Below are 18,997 nucleotides of genomic sequence, written 5' to 3' on the forward strand. Positions count from 1 at the left end.
CCATAGTCAGTCTCTGAATTTGGCTTTCCAACAGCCAAAATATGTGAGTTAATTGACCATGTGACCAATATGTGATGTTAATTGACCATCTCTGATATCTCCCACCACACTCATCTTTCTCGTGTTTGATGGCGATACTGTTCTGCATTACCCTCAGGGATGGAACACTGCCTTTGATCCTCTCTTGGTAGTGGATACAGTTTTAGGAGCTTCTACTTACTTTGTTCCAGCAAAGTGGTGGTGTTCCACTCCCTCCCTTCCCAAATAACCCATAGAATAAGTCAGTGGTCCTGTTAGACTCATTCTGAGATGAAGGGAGTTAAGATTTCACCTATTACCTGACATCAGTACATGCCCATTATTAGGGTACCAGGCTCTACTGAGAGTCTCTAGTGATTAGCAGCCTCTCAGAGACTTCAATTAATAATCCCACAGAAGTTCTGAGTATTTCTCTTTCACACATGCACAGCCATCCTGGTAAATAGCTATAGGTCATGTAGAGAAGGTTTGGGGAATACATGTAGTCTTTATTAATGACTATGTTTCACACCACTTCTCGAAGGGAACGAACCTCCCCTTCAAAGGAGGGGCCTCCAGGCATTTGTATTTACTTAGATCTTGGAACTGGATAAGAGACTATGAGTCCTCATTATAATGACTTGAGTTAGATTTTTAACACTAGACCCAGAAAATGTCTGCTTTTATATATTAAGCCACACCTCCGTAGGCTGTCCTAGTGATCAGAAAGCCACTGACATAGGTTAATGCAGGTCAGAACACTATTACCTATTCAACATCTGCCTTATTAATGTGATTTTGAGCATGTTGCTTCTGATGCTTAAGCCCCTTGATCTGGCCTCTAACACCCTGACATCCCATTATTCCCACTGAAATAAGGCTCTATTTCCATTGCAGCATCTCCCACTATCAGTCATATTTGGACTATAAAGACAGTCAGTGTAGAGATGTTTGAAGATGCTTTGGGAGGGGAAGTGTCCTCCATATACTTCCAGGGTGATTGCTAGAGGGGAGCTGAGGTGGATACACATATTAAATCTGCTGTAATATTCCCATAGCCCTAAACCTTAAGATTTCACCTTCATCGCTAGCAGTTTCCAACTAAGGCTGCAGCTTCAGAAACCCAATGCCCAGTGTCTACAACAAAATGGTAAAATCACGCTCTATGTGGGTGGAACCTAGACATTAATTTTTATTGGTTTAAGCCTTCCTCTGTGAGTTCAGTGTACAGCCAAGGTCGAGTGCCACTACACTGTGTCAGAAGATTTCTAGCGTTTCTTCCTCATTGGTTGTAAACCATCATGGAGCCCAAACTTGAGTTAATTAGCCTTTTGGATGTGAGAACCACTCTGTGGGTAACTAAGCCCAATTCACTGCCTTTCTAATCCCAGTTGAGTATACCTGGAATTCAGAAATTCAAAATGTTTATCTTTTCCCTGGTCTGCCAGAATATCGCAGGGTCCTATTCTTTTTCCACGAGTGCCCTTATCTTAGCGTAAGATACATGGCTGATTTTTCCATTTAGTTGACTTTGACGACCTTCCAATTACATTCAGTCCTTGGACTTGATTCTCATTCATATCTGCCCTATGGCTACTGGAGATAAGGGACTCTTTTAGGTTTCCATAGAAGCTTTCTGATTTTTCATTCATGGTCTGAATCAGACCTTTAATTTTTTTTTCTTTTCTTTTGCTACAATCTTTGTAATAACCATTGTTGCCATAGTGACTAAGTGCCACAGCCACTTGATCTCCTAACGCCTTCCTTGCATCTGTACTTCATCGTATGCCACCACCAGTGATTATTTGACTAATCACGATGTCACAGCATGCCAGAGATTATCAGTGTCCCATTTCCCCAAGCAAAGAAGCTATCTGTGAACTCTCAAATATGCTAGCTACCCATCCCAAGAACCTATTTTAAGGGTGTTTCCTGGGGCCACTTTTTGTGTCAATTACTGAATCACTCAAGATCCTGACAGGAAACAGGTGGTACAAATGGACCAATTAAGGAGAGTTTAATAAAGGACTACTTATAGAAATATATGTTGGAATATGAGAAACCAAAAAGAAATGGTAAAGCATTCTGGGGCTAGCAAAGGCTGGGAGCTTTTACTACCCCTCAGTATGAATTTTACTCTCGTTCCATCCTCTGATCTCCTGGCATCTCCCACTGAAAAAACCCAACCAGGATAAGCCTGCCCAGAGGTCAAGAGATATAGATCATACACCTAATAAAGAATAAACTCCTTTGGACATACAGAAAGAAGGAGAGGATATGGGGTATATTTAGAGGCATTGGAGAAAGTCTAGCAGACATCCAAATTGGATGCCTCATCTGAGCTCCAACATGTTTGTAAAACTCTTATTTACAAATGTCTTCAATTGGATATCTTAAAGACATCTCAGACCCAGGAGGTCAAAACCCACCTGAATCTAGTCTTCTTGCTGTTGAAAAGGAAATCTGCCTGAAAGCAAGAAAGTTAAACATAATCCTTAACATCATCTTCTCTTTTGCTTTCCAGTCCACCACCAATTTTTGGTGGATTTTAACTTAAATATTTCATGTACTTCTTTACTTCTTTCTATCATGATGACAACACTGTCACTATTGCAATATTTCCAAACTATTGTTACTTCTTTCTGTCATGGGTATAATACACTTGCTATTGTTTAAAAATTATTTAGATTTTTATTTTGAAATATAAAATAGATCCAGAAAATTGCATAATTCCTAAATGTGGAATTCAGTGAATGACAGCAAAGCGGGCACTCATGTAACCACACTTGGTCAAGAAGTAGAACATAGTTAAAATACCAGCAGTTCCCCTTGAGTGGTTTCCAACCATTCCCTCCTCCTTTCTTCCCCAAAGGAGACCTGTTCTCTTGACCACAAGCACTATATAATAGTTTAGTTTTCAAACAGACTTCTTTTTTAATAGCTTTCTTCAAATATAATTCATTTATTTAGAATATGTTCATCACCCCTCACAAAAACCCTGTACCCCCTTAATAGTCACTTATCATTTTCCTCAGACTCCTTGCCCCAGAGTCCTAGGCAAACACCAATCTGTCTTTCATCTCTATAGATTTCCTTTTCTGGATATTTCATAGAACAGAATCATATAATATGTGGTCTTTTGCAACTGGCTTCTTTTGCTTGGCATAACATTTTCAAGGTTCATCTGCATCATAGTATGTATCAGTAGATCACTCCTTCTTACTGCCTAATAATAATTGTATTTATGGGTATAGTACATTTTATTCATTTATCAGCTGATAGACATTTGAACTATTTCTACTTTTTGGTTATTATGCATAATAATTATGAGCATTTGTGTAAAATTTTCTTGTGTGTGGTGCAGTTATTATTTAACTTAGATCATATCAAAAGAACGACTTAATAGAGAGTAATAGTAAAATAATGGCACTGCAAAGATATCCGTGCCTTAATCCCCCAAATCAGTGAATATGTTACCTTACATGGCAAAAATGACTTTATAGGTAAGACTGAGGTTAAATATTTCATGGTGGGAAGAATATCCTGGATTATCAAAGTGAAATTAATCTAATCTAATCTAATCTTTCAACTTTATGTGTTTCTCTTGATCTACTCTGTACTTCTCATTTTGTATATCCAAAGGAAGCTGTTAGTTTTCAGATGCATAAACTGTGTTCCCGGACCTCTGAGTGGTTGTTCTGGCTAAATTTGAGGCATCGTAATGTACCAGTTGTACCAAAGGGCTAAAGGAGAGTGAAGTTGGATTGTTTGTTACTCTGGCTCCTTCTCTTTCTGGCTATGGGTTTGCAGTGGTGCCATTTTTATTTTCCTTCTCCTAGAGGACCATTTTTTTGAGAAGACTTTTCTTTCCCTATTGAATTATTTTGGCACCATTGTGGAAAATCAATTGACCATAAATTTAATTTATTTTTGGGCTTTCAGCTCACTTCCATTTATTTATATGTCTATCCTTAGTCAAACACCATATTGTCTTGATTACTGTTGCCTTGAACTACATTTTGGAAATAGGAAATATGAGTCTTCGAACTTTGTTCTTCTTTTCCAAGATTGTTTTGGCTATTCTGGGCTCCTTGCATTTCCGTATGAATTTTAGGATCAGCTTGTCATTTTATGCAAAGATACTGGGTGGAATTTTGTCAAGGAATGCCTTAAATCTTTAGATCAATTTTGGGAGTATTGCCATCTTAATAATTAAGTCTTCTGATCCTTGGTTATGGGCTGTCTTTCCATTTATTTGGGTCTTCTTTAATTTCTTTCGATAACGTTTTCTAGTTTTCAAGGTACAGGTCTTTTGCTTCATTTGTTAAATTTATTCCTAACTATTCTATTATTATTATCAATTCTACTGCAAATGGATTGTTTTCTTGATTTTATTTTGCATTGTTTATTGTTAATATATAGAAGCATAATTGTTTTTTGTATATCGATCTTGTATTCTACAACCTTGCTATATTCATTTATTACTTCTAAGAGCTTTTTTTGTGTGTGTGTGGATTCCTCAGGAGTTTTTATATACAAGTACTTGTCATCTGCAAGTAAAGACACTTTTACTTCCTCCTGTCCAATATGGAAGCCTTTTACTTTTTATTTTAATTTTTGACTGTCTTGGTTAGAATCTCCAAAACAACGTTTTATGTCTTGTCCCTGATCTCAAGGACAAAACATTCAGTTATTTTCCATTAATTGTGTTGTTAGTTGTGGGGTTTTTTAACCTTAACCTTTTCTAGGTCATGAAGTTCCCTTCTATTACTACTTTGTTGGTTTAAAAAAAAATAAAAGTATTTTATTAAATACTTTCTGAATTTATTGAGATAATCATATGGTTTTAATTCTTTATTTTATGAATGACGTGTATTATTTTCATTGTTTTTCGCAATTTTGAATTCTTGGGATAAATCTCACTTGGCCATGATACATAATCTTTTTATCTCATACCATATTTGGTTGGTAGTATTTTGTTGAGAATTTTACATCTATGTTCATAAGGAACATGATTTGTAGTTTTTTTATGATGCCATTTTCTGGTTTTGGTATCAGGTTCACAGGGTGTCATTGTATAACAAATTGGGAAATGTTACCTCTTCTATTTTTTCTGGACCAGTTTATGATGGATTACTGTTAACTCTTTAAACATCTTGTAGAATTCACCAGTGAAACTGAGTCTAGGTTTTTTCTTTACTGAAAGTTTTAAAATTACTAATTCAATGTATTTTCTTGTTATTTAGGTCTATTTAGCTTATCTTTTTTTTTTTGAGGCGTTTTGTTACATTCGTTTCTAGGAATTTTCTAGTCTAAATTATTGATTGATTGATTGATTGATGTTTATATTATTTTTGAGAGAGAGAGAGAGAGACAGAGCATGAGCAGGAGAGGGCAGAGACAGAGGGAGACACAGAATCTGAAGCAGGATCCAGGATCCAAGCTGTCAGCACAGAGCCCGATTCGGGCTCAAAACCAAACCACAAGATCATGACATGTGCTGAAGTTGGACGCTTAACTGATTAAGCTACCCAGGCATCCCTTGTCTAAATTATTTGATTTGTTAACATATCCTTTTATTCTTAAGCTGTTTATTTATACTTAAGGTAGTTTTCTTGTGGATAATGTACGGTGTATACTTGGGTCTAGCTGTTACATTTGATCTGAAATACTTTTAAATAAGGTGTTTTGACCATTGATTTTTAATGTGATACCTGCTATGTTTGGGTACACATTTATCATCTATCCATTTGTTTCCTTTTTCTCATAATTGTTCTTTGGGCTTCTTCTTTTTTTTTTCCCCTAACTTCTTTTGTATTAATTATATATTCTGTTTTATCTTATTTTCAATTTTATCTTATTTTATGACTTTATTAGCTATAAATTTTTATTATTTGTTTTAAGTTTTTAGTATACATCTTTAACTTATTGTTTATAAATAATAAATGATAGTTTATACTTTACCTCCAAGTGATATTATAATTTCACATATAACAAAAGAATCATAAATGGGTGTTTCTCCATTTTTCTTCTATTGGCCTTTGTGCTATTGTTGTTATGTATTTTACTTCTACAGATGGTATAAACCCCATAATACATTGTTATTCATCTTGCTTTAAACTGCTAAATATCATTAAAAGGTCTTCAAATCTTAAAAAGAAAATCTTTTTTACATTCAACCACACAGTTACCATATCTGAGTTTCTCTGGTCCTTTATATAAAGCCATATTTCAATCTGATGGAATTTTCTTTCTGCCTGAAGGACTTTCCTTCACATTTCATATAGTGCAGGTTTCCTGGTTATAAATCCTTTCAGCTTTTGTATGTCTGCGAAACTCTTTATTTTTCTGTTGTAATTCAAAGATATTTTTGCTAGACATAGACTTCTAGGTTAAGAATTACTATTATTTTAGTATTTTAAAAGTTTTCCATCATCTGGCTTGTACATTTTTTAGTGAGAAGTCTTTTGTCATTCTTATCTTTGCTCTTCTCTAAGTAATGTATCTTTTTGGCTCAAGCTAATTCTAAGGTTCTTGATTTACCACTGCTTCCGAACTACTTAATTAGGATGCATCTTGATATAGTTTACTTCAAGTTTCTTATGCTCCAGTTCCATTTTATTTTGTAGACTTGAGGATTCATATTTTTCGCTCACTTTAGAGAATGTAGACATTTTTTGTGTTCCTCTCTTTATTTCACTCCAGGGATTCTAATTCAATGTGTAGTAGGCTGCTTCAAGTTGTCACTGACCCCATGTTCCTATTTTCAATACTGTTCTTTCTGCATTTCATTTTGAACAGCTTCTATTATTTTGGCCTTAAATTCACTCATTTTTTCTTCCATAAATTCTAATTTGCTGTTAATCTAAAGCAGCATATTTTTTAAAATCTTGAACGTTTTAGTTTTTATTTCTGGGTCTTCATGTTTCCACTTAACATGCTCCATTTTCTACTGGCTTCTTGAATGTATAAAACACACTTGTAATAACTGTTTTAATGCTCTTTTTTGCTAATTTGATCATTTGTACCATTTGGTGGTCAGTTATGAGTTACTAATATTTTCCCTCATCGTAGGTTGTATTTTCCTGCTTCTTTGTATATACCTGTTAATTGTTCATTAAATGGCAGGTACTACCAAGTTTACCTCTTTGGCTACTGGATATTTTTATATTGTTTTAATACTCATTAATACTCTTTTTTTCCCCTCTAGGATGCATATATGGTATGTGGGAACTGGCACTAGTCTGTGTCCTGTGTGAACATCAGGTATTGTTCCCTCTATTTCTTTAAGAATATTCTTTTTTTTTTGGCCTCATCTGCATTTGGGCATCTGTACTTGGCTAAAGACTGAGGTGTGATCCTCTGTAGATCTCTGGAATCCTCTGCATGTGCACTGAAGACCCCCACTATGCCCTGAAGACCAGTTATCTTGATATCACTGGACACTTGACATAGTCTCTTCAACTCCGGGGGACTGGCAGTCTCCATTGGTTTCTTCCTCACTGTGCAATGGCCTGGAAGCTTTCTTCAAATAGTAAAGTGGGGCAATAGTAAGGCCAAATTCAGCTTTTACTTTCTCTTAGGGAAGTCCCAAGAATTTAAAACTCATGTTTCACTTGACTTTCCCTAGTGTTTTGCTTGTTTTGGGTAGGAGAGTAAATCTGGTCTCTGTTTGCTGGAAGTGGAAGTCCAATACCACATTATTATTTTTTAAAAGTTTATTTATTTATTTTGAGAGAAAGAGAGAGAGAGAGAGAGCAAGCAGGGGAGGGTCAGAGAGAGAGGGAGAAAGAGAATCCCAAGCAGAGTCTGGGCTTTAATGCAAGCCCTATGCTGGCTCAAACCATGAGATCATGACCTGAGCTGAAATCAAGTGTTGGATGCTTAACCCACTGTCACATAGGTGTCCCCAAAACTACATTATTTTAATTCATTTTCATCTTTACACCAATACCAACTTTTTCTAAATTTAATGCAACTTTAGTAGTGCTAGTTTCTTGACTATATTCTTCTTTTTCAAAATTGATGTTGACTATTTGGAATTCCTTGAATATCCATTTGATTGTTAGAATTTTCTCATCAATTTCTACCAAAAAAAAAAAAAAAAAGCATTGACAGGAATTGCATGATTTATAGATCAATTTGCAGATGATTTCCATCTTAACAACATTAGGTTTTCCAAACTATGAAGCCAGTATATCTGTTCACTTACATATTTTCAACTTCTGTCATCAATATTTTGTAGTTTTTACTATAGAAATCTTAGTTGTCTTTCCTTGAATTTTTGGTTAGGTATACTATGTTTTGATGTTATAATTACATTTTCATTTGTGTTTTGTTACAATGTAAAAACAATTGATTTTTAAATATGTATTATTGAAGTAGAACTGACATACAATACTATGTTAGTTCCAGGTGTACAATATAGTGATTTGACAATTCTGTACATTACTCAGTGTTCACTATGGTAAGTGTAGTTACCATCTGTCACCACACTATGGTATCAAAATATTCTTGACTATATTCTCTATGCTGTACCTTTCAGCTCAGTATTTTATAACTGGAAACTTGTACCTCTTAATCTTCTTTATCTATTTCACCAACCTCCCCACATTTCCTCTGGCAACCACTGGTTTGTTCTCTGTATTTAAGAGTCTGTTTTTGTTTGTTCATAAAAACTAATATTTTTATATCATCCTTGTGTACTACAACTTGATCAATTTATTTATAAGTTCTAATAGGTTTTTAAAAAATCTTTTGCATTTTCTATATACCCATTCATGTCATCTGTTAATTATAAGTCTTTTTTCTTTATTTCCTTTTTGCTTGCTTATCTATTTAGTTAATTTCTTTATTGCACTAGGTAAGACCTCCAGTATTGTGTAGAGTAGAGGGGGAGGAATATGTGTTCTCTATATATTTCTGCACTTTGAATGGAAATATTCAGTATTTCACCATTAATTATGACATAACCTGTAGGCACTTCATAGATACCCTTTATGAGATGAGGTAAATCCCCTTCTATACTTAGTTTGAGAGTTTTTTTTTTTTTAATCCTGAGCTAATTAATTTTATCAAATTATTTTTCTGTGTATATTGAGATTATCATATGGTTTTCAAAATTAATAAATTTTGCTTTATGAAGTAGCATTTAATTAATCTTGGCAAAATGTTACATATGTACTAGAAAAGAGTGTATTTTATAAATACTTAAAATTCAAATCTTCTGAATACTTGCTGATTGTTTTTTAGCTACTAATACCATCAATTACTGAAAAATGACTATCACGATCTCTACATATGACTGTGGATTTGCTTATTTCTCCCTTTAGCGATATCAGTTTCTGCTTCATGTAATTAGGTGGATACTCCTTTAGAAATAGTAAATCATTTGGGAGATTAATATTTTTATTATAATAAAATATGCTTCTTTATCTCTGGTGATATTATTACCTGTACTTTAATGTTAATATAACCATAGGTACTTTCTTATGAGGAGGATGTGATGGTTTTTCATGGTTTCCATTCTTTTACTTTTAGTCTAAGCCCTCATACACAAAGTGCACCTTTCACAAATTTCATGCAACTATTTGGCTTTTTTTTTTTTTAATTGTCATATAAGATTGGCATCTCTGCCTGTTAAAGTATTGTGTTCATTTTTTTTTAAGTTATTAACATACAGTGTTATATTAGTTTCAGGCGTACAATATAATGATTCAACAATTCTATACTGTTTTGCCAATTTATAATAGATGTAAATTTTGGCATGATTAGGTTTAATTTTCCCATCTTGCTACTTATTTTCTATTTGTCTCATGTTTTCTTTTTCTTTATTTCTCAAATTTTTTAAATCTTTATTAAAAATTTTTTTTAGTGCTTATTCATTTTTGAGAGATAGAAACAGAGTACGAGTGGGAGAGGGGGTAGAGAGAGACACACACAGAATCTGAAGCAGGCCCAGACTCTGAGCTGTCAGCACAGATCCCGACTTGGGGCGTGAACCCACGAACTGTGAGGTCATGACCTGAGCTATTTTCAGACACTCAACCTACTGAGCCACCTAGGTGCCCCATAATGTTTATTTATTTTTGAGAGAGGGAGAGAGTGAGACGCAGAATCCAAAGTAGGCTCCAGGCTCTGAGCTGTCCACGCAAGCCTGACGCGTGGCTTGAACTCATGAGCCATGAGATCCTGATTTGAGCCAAAGTCAGATGCTTAACTGACTGGGCCACCCAGTTTTCTTTTCTTTCTTTCTTTCTTTCTTTCTTTCTTTCTTTCTTTCTTTCTCTTTCTTTCTTTCTTTTTTAAATTATTTTTTAATGTTTATTTTTGACAGAGAGAGAGAGAGAGAGAGAGAGCTAGAGCATGAGTGGGGAAGGGCCAGAGAGAGAGGGAGATAGTGAATCTGAAACAGGCTCCGGGCTCTGAGCCGTCAGCACAGAGCTCCATGCAAGGCTTGAACTCAGGGACAGAGAGATCGTGACCTGAGCCAAAGTCAGATGCTCAACTGACTGAGCCACCCAGGTGCCCCCACCCAGTTTTCTTTGTATCTTTATTTCTCTCCTTCCCACCCTACTTTCATTGGATGGTTAAAAAAAAAAGTTTAGATATACTTTTTATTTTAGAAGAATTTTAGATTTACAGAAAAACTGTCAAGATAGTACAGAGTGTCATATATTTCAAACTCAGTTTCCCCTATTATTAACATCTTGTATTAGTAGGTACATTTGTTAGAATTAATGAACTAATATTGATACATCATAGTCAACTAAAGTTTATCCTCTATTCACAGTTACTATGTTTTACCTAGGAGTGCCTGGGTGGCTCAGCAGGTTTAGCATCTGACTCTTGATTTTGGCTCAGGTCATGATCTCAGGGTTCAATTCCCATGTGTTGGGCTCAGCAATGACAGTACAGAGCCTGTTTGGGATTTTCTCTTTCTCTCTCTCTCTCTCTGCCTCTCCCCCGCTCTCTCTCTCTCTCTCTCACTCAAAATAAACAAATAAACTTAAAAAAAATAAAGTCTGTTTTCTGGTTCAGGTTTGTATCTAGGAAACCGTATTACATTTAATAGTCCTGTCTTCTTGGGTTCCTCTTGGCTATGACATTTTCTTAGACTTTCCTTGTCCTTAATGACTTTGACACTTTTAAAGAATATTGATCATTTTATAGAATGCCTCTCAATTGAGATTTGTCTGATATTTTATTCATGGTTAGACTGAGGTTATGGGCTTTAGCAGGAATATCAAAGAGGTGAAGTGCCATTTTCATCATGTCATATATTTTAAAAAAAATTGTTTTGAGTATAGTTGACACACAATGCTACATTGGTTTCAGGAATACAACATAGTAATTCAACTTCTCACTATGTTATGCTATGCTCACCACAAATGTCATATTCAAGAGCACATGATGTTAACCTTGATCACCTGGCTGAGGTAGTTTGTCAGGTGTTGCAGTGTAAAGTTAATCTTTTCCTTACATGTTTCCATACTATATTCTTTGGAAGGAAGTTGCTATCCAGTATACACTTAAGGAATGGGAAGTTATGCTTCCACTCCTTGAGGGGGCGGTATCTACATAAATTATTTGGAATTCTTCTGCAGACATTTTTGTCTATTCCCTTTCATTTATTAATTTATTCAGTCTTTTATTTATACCAATAAAGACTTATAAACATGTGTTTTAAAAATTTTTTTTAATGTTTTTATTTAGTTTTGAAGGAGACAGAGAGACAGAGCATGAGCAGGGGAGGAGCAGAGAGAGAGGGAGACACAGAATCCGAAGCAGGCTCCAGGCTCTGAGCCATCAGCACAGAGCCCGACACGGGGCTCGAACTCACGAACTGTGAGATCATGAACTGAGCCGAAGTCCGACGCTTAACCGGCTGAGCCACCCAGGGGCCCTGGATATGTATTTTTTACATTATATAATAATCCAATACTATATTGTTACATTTCTTAATTTTTTGGCCATTGGGAACGTTTTTAGTGTGCTTCTGTGTTCTTTGATATACCCTTAATCATCATGTCATCATGTGTCTTTTTATACAGTGATATTAGTAACCATCATCTGGGTACTAGATGTGCTCATTTCTACTGGGGTGTTGATATTTCTGAGCCTTCTAAAGAAACAAAGCAATGGAATATATGTGTGAATACTAATCCACGTATATACCTATATAAAAAATATTTAGGTGGTCTGGGTTGCTCAGTTGGTTAAGCTTCCAACTTTGACTCGGCTCAGATCTCACAGTTTGTGGGTTTGAGCCCCACGTCGGGCTCTGTGCCGACAGCTCAGAGCCTGGAGCCTGCTTCAGATTCTGTGTCTCCCTCTCTCTCTGCCCTTCCCCACTCATGATTTGTCTCTGTCTCAAAAATAAATAAAACATTTAAAAAATTTAAAAAAAAAGCATTAAGTCATGAGGTGCTTCGGTGGCTCAGTGGGTTAAGCGTCTGACTTCGGTTCAGGTCACAATCTCATGGTTCGTGGGTTTAAGCCCCACATTGGGCTCTGTGCTGACAGCTCAGAGCCTGGAGCCTGCTTTGGATTCTGTGTCTCTGTCTCTCTCTGCCCCTCCCCACCCATGCTCTGTCTCAAAAATAAATAAACATTAAAGAAATTTTAAAGTTGTTTCTTTTTTTAAAATTTGTTTAACGTTTATTTTTGGGAGACAGAGGCAGAGTGTAAGCAGGGGAGGGGCAAAGAGAGAGGGAGACCCAGAATCTGAAGCAGGCTCCAGGTGCGGGATCATGACCTGGGTTGAAGTCAGATGCTTAACCCAGTGAGCCACCCAGGTGTCCCAACATTAAAAAAATGTTAAAAATGTATATATGGAACAATCTACATCTACATTAAGCTAAACATGAATTTCTACTTATGTCTCTATTTCTAATCCACTACATATGGAACATTCCACCCTCTTTTCCTTGCATATCTGTAAGCACCCACAACAACAATGAGAAAGTGCCTCTCTTCCACCATCTACAGCTAATTATTCGATTCCAATATACATATATAGCAGTATTCTTTCTTAATTCACACCCCTGTGGAAAATAACATATCCAATAGAGCACAATGCTAACATACAGTGCTTTTTGCCTTTCGTCTTACGAATGTCATTCATTTTCAAACTTAGTTCAGCACTTTTTCTATCTTCTGTTTTCAGTGAGATTGTTTCATATATTTGTAATATAATTAGGTTTTTTTTGGTTGCATTCTACATTCTATTCTAGAAACACCCAAACTTCTTAACTTTGCATAAACTTTATGTGTGCAAAATTCTATGAGCATTAACAAAATGCATTTTGTCACAGATCCAACATTATAGCTTTCTTTGGTTTCTTTTAGTTTTCCATTTATTTCCTCTATTAGCTCTTTAGCTATCTTGTTTTCATACATTTACATATAAAAATATACATAATATGTATTTATCTTATTTTAATAATATCCCTGTAATCATAATATGCATCATTAACTTAACACTATTTTGCATTAAGGTAATGACAATTCACAGATAATATTACCACCTTACTACAGAACAATTCCATTTACCTCTCATTCTTTGTACTATTGCTGCCATTTATTTTATTTCTATATGTTATAAACCACATAATATATTATTACTACTAATTTAAATGTCATTGTCTTTTAAGATTTTGCTAAAAGGAAAAATATAGTACTTACATTTCCCCACATACTTACTGTGATTGGCTATCTATATTCCTTACTCTAGATATTGGTGTCTGTTTTCACTTACTTCAGCCTGAAAACTTCTCTTTAGCTTTAATTGTAGTGTTGGTATATTGAGAATGAATTCTTGCAACTTACTGTTATCTGAATATTTCTTTAATATGTTGTTTTTTTAAAGTATATTTTCACTGGATATGGAATTCTAAATTGATTTTTTTTTTATTTTCAACATTTAAAAGATGGTGCTCCATTGATGTCTGGCTCCCCTTCCTATATACATGATGTCTTATTTATCTGGTGGCTGCTTTTAGAATTTTCTCTTTATATTTGTTCTCAAAAATTTGACTATGCTGCACCTGTGACTTTCTTCTTATTTTCCTTGGTGTTTCCTGTGCTTTATGGGTTTGTAAGTTGAGATTTTTAATCAAGTCTTGAAACTGTTTGGCCATTATTTAAATTTTTTTTTTGCCAAATCTTTTATATCTTCTTATTCAAGAATAAAGATTACACATGTGTGTACTAATTTAATATATTTCCCTAGGGTTCTAATCCCTTGTTTAGTTTTTTGGTTTTTTTTTTCCCCCTAATCTTATATCCTTGTGTGCTTTTATTTGGATAATTACTACTGATATATCTTTAGGTCCAACAATTGTTTCTACTGCTTTTTTTCTATCTTTTTTTTTTTTGTTAAAATAATCTAATAAATTTTTATGTCTTATTCTGTACTTTTCAGTTCAAAATGTCAATTTAATTCTACATTATTTGACATCTCTCCTAGAATCATTCATAGTTTTTCATTTTATACTATAAATTAGTTAGCACTTTTATAACAGTCATTTTAAAATCCTTGATGACTAATTATGCCATCTGAACTATCTGTGAATTTCCTTCTGTTGATTAATTTTGCTCTTGATTATGGGCCATTTTTTTTCTACTTCTTCATATCTTTTCACAAAGCAGCATAACATGTGGTGTGTCTGAAAGAATAATGGATATTAAATTATTGCATCTCTGTCTCTGGGATGTGCCATCTCATTCTTTAATCAGGCATCTAAGGTGAGGGGCTGCTCTGTCTGACTTTTGTCCGGACTGAATTTTTTTTAAAGGACTTAATTTTTTTAGAGCAATTTCAAGTTCACAGCAAAATTGAGAGGAAGGTACAGAGATATCTGACATACTTCTTACCCGCCCCCCCCCCACACACAAGTAGTTTCCGTGTTATTAACATCTCCCTAAAAGTGGTGCATTTTTGAAAACTGATGAACCGACACTGACACATCATCATCACCCAAAGTCCATGGTTTACATTATGGTTTCCTCTCAGTGTTGTACATTCTGTGAGATCAGACCAAATGTATGATGACATGGATCCATCATTATAGTACCATATAGAATATTTTTGCCGCCCTAAAATCCCTCTGTTCTCTGACTATTCATCCCTCCCTCCACCCCTGAAGCTTGAATTAGGTTGTGCTCACTGCTGGTTTCAAATAGGATTGTAAAGACTGTGCTTTGCCCCTTAGCTTTACTCCCACGTTCAGGGCAGCAGCTGCAGAGGGGCTAATCTTTTGACCTTTTCAGAACTGGAGCTGGCAGTAGTTTGGGGTTTAGTATTGGTTGGTTTTGCTTCCCTTTTGTAGTATTCTTCAGCAAGTCCTGGAATCTGAGGACTGGGAGACTGCATACACACTGTTTTCCAGGCTATGGTCATTTCTAGTTCTGTCACCTTTTCTGCCATTTCCTCGTCAATACGTCTGGGGAGGAGATAGTTAAAATGAGGTATTTGTTTTTGCATTTGGAGCTTTCCAGATAGCAGTCTCTCTTGCCACCCATGCTGTCATTTAAAAGTCATTTAAAAGTCTCCTTGTAAATTCTCTCTAAGGCATGCCTCCTCTCTGTACACCTGCATTCACAACAGACACTTGTCACTATTGTGACAAGGTTGACACCTCTGCACTTGTTTGTCCACCTATGAAGATTTCATTTCTTCTTGGTAGCAATTTACTGTGGCATTTTGCATCAACTGTGATTCAATAGCTTTATAGAAAAGCCTGCTTTATATTTTATCAGATTTTTTCTGTTGTGAACATGGGTGCTATGTTCTTCTTAATACCTTAAGCAGAACTGAAACTCTCCACAATCACTTATTTCTTGGGCTTCTCTAACATCCTACTCATGCGCTTTATCTCATCCACTCTTTCCTTTCCTTTTACAAAACGACACATTTGCAACAACACAACCAAAGCTATCTTTAAAAAATGGCATAAGCCTGTTTATGTTTCCCTAGTGGGTCGATGCTTTATTTTTGTGTGGGAATCATAAGACACTTCTTCTCTGGAATCCTTTGGGCAAATGCCACTTCATAATGAGGCTTTCTTTGGTTACCAGTTTATCTCCAAAGTAACCAAAGACTGTAGACATTAGATTTAAAACTGACAGATGAACTTGATTAATCTTCAATTATTTGAAAGTTGTTATATTAGTCAGCTCAGGCTGCCATAAAAAAAATAAATAAATCACAGACAGGGTGGCTTTAAACAACACAAATTTATTTTCTAATAGTTCTGGAAGCCAGAAGTCCATGGTCAAAGTGCTGGCAAATTTGATTTCTAGTGAGGGCTCTCTTCTTGCCTTGTAGGTGGTTATCAGTTTGCTGTGTCTTCACGTGACCTCTCTTCATGAGCACTGATATAGAGAGAGCTCTGGTGTTCCTTCCTTCTAAGGGCGCCAGAATTATCACATTGAGGGTCCACCATTATGACCTCATTTATCCTCAATTCCCTTCATAAAAACCTTATCTCCAACTACAGTCACATTAGGTGTTAAGGCTTCAACATATGAATTTTTGGGTGACACAATTCAATAGATAGCAGTTGATTCCAATAGATAGCAGTTGATTATATCTAAAATTCAAATTATATTTGATTTTTATCCATATATTTTACTTGTTTATCTGTGCATTACTTATGCCTGGTTATCCAGGTATTTGAAGGCTTAGTCATGCTGTCTTCTGAATTAGTACTGTTTAACCCCAGAAAGAAAGGATCTGAAGTCGTTTCTCCAAACTATCTTGAAGCAACAGGGTAAATAGCGGGTTCCATTACTGAGACTCACTGTGATTCACATGTAATTAAATGAGGCAGGACAGACTCAATCTCTTGGTAACCTTCAAATGGTAGGGATGAATCAACCTCCCTTCTCTGTGTTGTTATACATGGAAGCCTACCTAGGATAGGAAGGAGCTCTCTTATCTTTCTCCTTGAATAAATCCTTCCATTTGTTTCCACTGTATCTATTATGGATGGAATGTAATCTTAAGGTCTACTTTTATTTTACTCGTAGGTAGTACTCATTGTAATACAGACCCATCATCCATTCTGTCATCAGTGATTTGTCTAAGCCAGTTATAATTCTATCTCCCTCCTTGATTTTATCCAACAAGAATATCCATGTAACTCTGGCCTTTGGGATATAAAGAAAAGTCTGCTGAGAGGCTTCATGGAATTAGGTTATTCTTAAGAGAATAGAAGAACAGGTGCATGGGTTCTTGACTGAATATGAGGTCAGCAACCATTTTTTTTGTCAGTTTAATTATGAAATGAACACTGAGAGTAGCAGAGCAAAGTGGTAGAATGAATCTTTTCCCTGATAAATTGTTGAACCACCGAGTTGGTCAATCTTATAGCTCACTCTAGCCCTGGGTCTCCTGTTATGAGTGACATAATAAATTACTGATTTCTGTTACTTGCAGCCAAATATCTCTGAAACAATACACTATCAATGGTGAGTCTGTTATGTATATGTATCAGTTCATTGGGAGGATTAAAAAACCTGCTTCTACCTTTATCTTTAGAAATAAAACCATTATTCCTTCATCAGACTGTATCCTCAATGGCTTTTCCTCTCATTTCCATGTTCTTAATATGGCCTACAAAGTCAACATAACTTTGACCTGTTCCCTATTTTCATATGTGGTAAAGAGTCACATATGCCTTTATTGAACTCCCCCAGTGAACGGAGCTGTGTCCTAGAGTAGCACCTTTTCACAAGCTATTCCTTTTCCTCTCATGGCCCTGCCACCAAATTCATTTAGGTAGCATTCAGTCATTTTTAAATTCTCAACGACAAATTTTCTCTGTGATAACTCCCTGACCAGGCCCGGCTCCCTTACTCTTTGCCTTTATAGCTTCCTGGAGTTTCACCCTCTTCGCCCTTTCTGAGTTTGTGGCTATAGAATTGTACCATTATTTGGACATTTGTATTTCTTGATAATTATGTTTTAAGCCTCAAAACGTGAAGTCTGCTTTGTTTTTGTCTGTTTTGTAACAAAAACGCCATACACAGTGTCTGTACTGGTTTGCTCTGGCTGTGGAAGCAAAATACCACAGACTGAGTGGTTTAAACAGCAGAAACTTATTTCTCCCAGTTTTGGATGCTAGAAATCCAAGATCAAGGTTTTGGAAGTTTTGCTTTTTTTCTCAGGCATCTTTTCTTGGCTTGTAGATAATTACCTTCTTGCTGTGTGCTTTCATTATCTTTCCTATGTGTGTATACATCCCTGGTCTCTCGCTTTCTTTCTCTCTCTCTCTCTCTCTCTCTCTGTGCCCAAATTTTCTCTTTTTATAAGAATATCCGTCATTAAAAAAAAAATACTGGCTATATTGTATTAGGGCCCATCCTAAAGGCCTCATTTTAATTTAATCACTCATTTACAGAATTTATCTCCAAATATAGTTGTATCCTGAGATATTGAGAGATAGAGATTCAGCAAATAAATTTTGAATGAAACTGTTCAATACATAACAGTACCTAATATAGTGCTTTGTCATAGGAAGTGTTCATCAAATAATTTTTTTGTGAAAAGAATGAATACAGGAGTGGATTTTTCTAAAGATAACATAATTAAAGCCAGCTACCATGCTCATTTCTTGCCTCTGATTACAGTCTGGTGAGTGTGCATCCCTCTATTAGAGAAGAGTCTAGAAAAGGCAAAATAGTTCACTTATTATTTTCCATGAAGTAGAGTGGTGATTCAAAATTTTCATATGATCTTGCCACCTTTCTACCATCCCATATTTAGATGAAGGCAATTGAAATGAGGTATGTGTTTGACTGGTAAAATACAAACACACTCTCTCACACACACACACACACACACACACATTTAAAAAAAAAAAACAAAAGAAATACATTAATTTGCCATTTTACATGGTATTTGTCTAACAAATATATTCACTGTTAAGCCCTATTGAAAAAAAAAGTCTCTCATACTATCTAGGGGCAGTTG

At 35.5% G+C, this 18,997-nt stretch overlaps 1 long non-coding RNA gene across 6 annotated transcripts in view; it reads left to right on the forward strand.

Moving 5' to 3' along the window:
- Positions 1–18,997, forward strand: part of LOC122217229 — a 98,612-nt gene that overhangs the window by 47,789 nt on the left and 31,826 nt on the right. For 5 of the 6 annotated variants that reach the window (XR_006201349.1, XR_006201347.1, XR_006201346.1 and 2 more), the window contains one exon: positions 7,229–7,284. The exons of the other annotated variant lie outside the window; for it this stretch is intronic. This is a non-coding gene — a long non-coding RNA (uncharacterized LOC122217229). The remainder of the gene's footprint in view (positions 1–7,228; positions 7,285–18,997) is intronic. 6 annotated transcript variants of the gene reach the window in all.

Source organism: Panthera leo, chromosome B1, assembly GCF_018350215.1.
Source record: "Panthera leo isolate Ple1 chromosome B1, P.leo_Ple1_pat1.1, whole genome shotgun sequence".
NCBI classification, from domain to species: domain Eukaryota; kingdom Metazoa; phylum Chordata; class Mammalia; order Carnivora; family Felidae; genus Panthera; species Panthera leo.